The sequence below is a fragment of the Prosopis cineraria genome, unplaced genomic scaffold (genome assembly GCF_029017545.1).
Source record: "Prosopis cineraria cultivar Desert tree isolate PC_DT_omini unplaced genomic scaffold, ASM2901754v1 PC10, whole genome shotgun sequence".
Lineage (NCBI taxonomy): Eukaryota > Viridiplantae > Streptophyta > Magnoliopsida > Fabales > Fabaceae > Prosopis > Prosopis cineraria.
Genome location: NW_026555341.1, coordinates 26238977 through 26244005, shown reverse-complemented (window position 1 = coordinate 26244005; position 5029 = coordinate 26238977).

Below are 5029 nucleotides of genomic sequence, written 5' to 3'. Positions count from 1 at the left end.
GAGGGAGTGGCATGCCATTTAAAGATGGATAGGCTTTGAGGTATCTTAATGGCTTTGAGATTTAGTTTTGGAATCAATGTGTTGAGTTGAATTGTAAGGCTGAGTTTCTGAATGAAGGTGGATAGATGACTTTTGATTAAAGAAAAGGTTTTCTTGCTTTTGAGAGGAAGGGTCAATAAGGGTTGGTATATGAAAAGGTGAGTGAGGTTGGTTAGAATGGGTTGTCGAGGTTAAGGATGAATTAACAGTATGAATCAAACCTTCTCTGAATCTTGAAGGACTAGCCTTATCTTGTTTGATAGTCCTTCCTTGTGCCTTAAAAATACCAAGATGATCCATGATTCTATCTAATTTACCATTCAAGTACAACATCATGTCACCAAGGCCTTTGATGTCATTCTTGAGAGGCACCATTACTTGATTAAGTTTTCCTTCAATTCCATTAAGAATTTTATAAAGGAAGGCATTTGACATATCAGGTGGAGTGGGTATCTAAGGAAAAGGCTGAGAAGAAAAGCTCCAATAACTTCAAAAGTCTAAATAGCAGCTTTCTTTGGCAATTTTCTTTTCTTTCTTGCTGTAAAAAGGTTGCCAACCTCTTCCTCTTCTTTGAGAGCAAAATTGTTCCTTTCTAACTTAAACTTCATTTTATAAATGGCGGTTATCTTTGAATTCTTCTAGCTCTAGCACTGCTCCTTCAGTGTACTTGACATAAAATTCTTTAGAATTGTAGAAACAATAGTAGGAAAGTAGAGATTTTTGTCCTTCTTCTATTCCTTTTTCCTCTTGGTGTTAACCTTTAAAGCATAAAGCATCTTGGTTAAAATGTAGTGATACATATTGATCTTCTACTTCTTTATCAGCCTTGTCAGTAGCTCAATCTCAAACTCAATATAGGTGTTGAAGGTAGTCCTCTTGTTGACAAAGAATCTTGCCATAATATATGCAAGCATCTAGTGTTTGAATGAGAATGATGTTAGTCTGAAGATAAATCCTAGCTTCAATGCTTCATCTGGCACTTCTTTAGTCATCATGATAGCCTTAAATTTTTCTTCATTGGAATAGAGTCTGGGAGTATTCTTCTTATTTGCTCAATCAAATTCTTAAAGCTCTAGGCCTCTTGCTTCAAGACCAAGTATGTATCCTAAACTCTTAGTAGTGATGTAAATAAAACATCCTCTAACATTGGCCTTATAAGTTTTCTTATGCTTATCCCATCCAAAGCTGGCATAGAAAGCCTTCACAACATCTGTTGAATATATGAGATTAAGTTCTAACAGGCCTTTAGATTCACTTAAATATTCATCTATATTAAAGTTGTTGGCTTTGATAAAAGAATCATATTTAGTATAGTGACCAATGACCATTATAGTAGAGGAGAAGAACTGATTGAGTCTCGTCTAGCACTCAGAGCTCAGAAGCTTCCCTTTCTAATACTTGCCTCTAAAACATCACTTGGAGGCATATAGCTGCCATCTTGAGATAGTTCTCAACAAGCTTAATTAGAGCCTCACCTTGTTGATTACTTGAAGTAGGCTCAGATGTTGAAGCAAGCTCATTGGATTTTCTTAGAGTTTTGATCCTTTTAGATGATTGAGAAGGTGATTTACTACCTTCACTGATTAAAGCCTCTGTGAATTTTCTCTTCCTTGTCACCTCCTTACTAGTTTTCTTTTCAGTATCCTTGGTTCTTGCCATCATATAAAATTTTGAGAAAAGAGATTTAGGTTGAAGATTGAGAAGAAATTAGGTGAGGTGAAGAATAAAAAGAGGTTTAAAAGAAGTGGGTAAAGTAATTCGAATGCTAAAATGGCCACAGAAGATTTAGGGAGGCATTTATAAAAGAAAGAAAGTATAACAGCTAGAAAGTTGAACATTGGTTCATGCATGAAAATGAAGAGTTGACAAGCGAGATATATATAGGTAGTACAAGATCATGCGTGAGGAGAAAGGTGTTTCACACATGATTTAGCGTATTTTAGACTAAATGCTATTTCTTGCCTGACTTAGTAGTTTGATGCGTGATTTAGCTAGATAGTTAATGTTCATATTTTGCACATTTAGTACAGGCAGAATCATGCGTGGTCACAAGTAGACTTTACTCAAGAAATAACCAAGTTTAAACACAATGCTCTTGAGAGACCATTTCACACAGTGGGACTTCCTTCTTCACAGGTGATTTAGCAAAACTTAGAAAGGATGAAACACTGTGTGATATTTCACACAAGCAGAACTATCCTCTTCTCATATGATTTAGCACAATGTAGTAAGGATGGTATTCTGAGTGCTATTTCATGCAAGTGACCAAGCATGTCTCACACGTGAAAATGCAACCATATAAAAAATATCATAGAATAAATCATTTTCACACAACATATGACATGTGAACTTGTAAAAAATGTCCTAAAACAATAATAATTATTCTCTAAAACAATTATACCTGATCTCTTGACCTTTTTCTTTAAGATTTAGTTTGATTAATTCTAGAGAAGCCAAGATTTACAATTAAGCTCTACAAAAACAACTTAAAACAACTCCGAAGCTTAAGTTAGTAAAAGAATTCAAAAAGTAATATCATTAAGTTTAAGAATCTTACAACTCATTGGGATTTACCATTCCTAATTCCTTTCTAAAAATGTGAACTACTGTTCAGCTAGAGATTTGGTGAAAATATCTGTTAATTACTCAGTAGTGGGCACAAACTCTAGCATGATATCCTTCTTTTGCACATGTTCTCTTAAGAAGTGATGCCTTTATCAATGTGCTTGGTTCTTAAGTATTAACAAGATTCTTGGCCAAGTTTGATAATGCTAGTATTGTCACATCTGATTAGAATTTCCTTAAGATTAACCCCTGAATTTACCAATTGCAGTTTTAACTACAGAATTTATGCACAACAACTTCCAGCTGCCAAGTATTCTACTTCACAAGATGATAAGGAACACACTATTCTGTTTCTTGTTGAACCATGATATTAGTGAACCATTAAAGAACTAACAAGTTTCACTTGTACTCTTCCTATCTATCTTGTAACCTTTATGATCAGCATCAAAATAAGTGATCAATTCAGGCTCTCCTCCTTTAGGAAACTAAAGTCCCAACTGTGGAGTTTCATTCAAATACTTAAAGATTCTTTTCATAGTCTTTTAATGAGATTCTCTTAGATAAGCTTGAAATCTTGCACACATAGACACTAAACATAATATTAGGTCTACTAGCTATTAAGTAGAGTAGTGATTCAATCGTTTGCCTGAATTTTGATTAATCTTCCTTCTTCCCTTTTTCATCCTTATCTATCTTGATAGATGCACTCATAGGTATGTTGCTTGGATTTAAATTTTTGAATCCAAACTTCTTCAGTAGCTCATGAGTGTACTTGGTTTGGCTAATGAAGATCTCATCCTCCCTCATTTGCTTGACTTGTAATTTGAGAAAGAAGTTCACCTCTCCCATCATAGACATCTCGAATTCACCTTGCATAATATTAGCAAATTTCTCACAAAGAACCTCATTAGTAGCTCTAAAAATAATATCATCAATGTAAATTTGAACTACAAGGATATCACTACCTTTAGTTTGATAAAATAGAGTTTTATCCACTATTCCTCTTTAAAGTTATTATTCAATAAGAAGGGTACTTAACCTATCATACCATGCTCTTAGTACTTGCTTCAGTTTATACAATGCTTTCTTTAATTTTGTAAACATAATTTAGCATTGATGGATCCTTAAATTTTAGAGGGTTGTTCTACATAAACTTCATTGATTAGTCCATTCAAGAAAGCACTTGTGACATCTATTTAATAAAGCTTAAAATCTTTGATGCAAGAAAAAGCAAGTAAAAGTCTAATGGCTTTAAGTCTAGCAATAGGTAAATTTTTCATCATAATCAATACCTTCTTCTTGATTATAACCTTTAGCTACTAGCTTGACTTTATTTCTTACCATAATACTATTTTTATCAAGTTTGTTTCTAAAGAACTATTTCGTCCTAATTACAGGATGATCACTTGGTCTAAGTACTGAATCCTAAACTTGACTTCTTTTAAATTGGTTTAACTTTTCTTGCATTGCTATGAGCCAATATTTATTAGATAACGCTTCTTTAATGTTAGAGTGTTTAATATTAGAAAGAAATGCACTTAAATAGCATACTTATCTACGTAAACTTCTTGTTCTAACTCTATCACCAACTTCTCTAATGACTTAATTAATAGGATGTGACTTACTATATCTCCAACCTTTTGAAAGATCATTTGTCACTCTATTTTGATCATTAGTCATAATATCATTATTAGTTTATTAATTTTGGAGGTCTAATAATCTTAGCACCTTTTGGGAGAATATTGTCACCAAAACCCAGTCATAGGATCTTCTTAAACTATTAAGTCCTTAAGAAAAAGTTCAAGCTCTGATACCAAATGTTAGGATAGGCTGGCACCCCAGAAGAGGTGAATTGGGTGACACTTAAAAACTTAAAAGAGTAAAAAACTTTAGTTTGAAGTAAGAAGATGAGATACTTAAGATTTATACTGGTTCAGCCTCAAACTTGGCTTACGTCTAGTTTTCAAGATCACACTTGAGATTTTCAACTAAATTCATAAGCTTTAATAGGTGCTTGTCACCATAGCACAACTCTCAAGACTTAATTTGTCTCAATTACTCAACAAACCTTGCTACAACCCAAAAAGTTATTACAAATACTTGAAAAATACATTTTCTTGATTTCTGAGTAATAAAATAACTTTTACAAAAAATTCTCTTAAAGAGTAAATGAAATTGTAATTGAAAGCTTATAAACTTATGAGAGCTTTTTCATAATTCTTTTCAATAATAATGAATGAATGCAAGATGTTACAGCATAATTTGAAAGCTTTTCAAATACTCAAATGAATACTAGTTCGCTTAAAGATCATTAGTTCATCTTCTAGCTTGAATGAGTCACATATATAGTTTTGATAGTTGATAGACTATTGAAACAGTGTTTCTATTTGTTGACCAGCAGAATCATGCTTGAAATTACACTTGG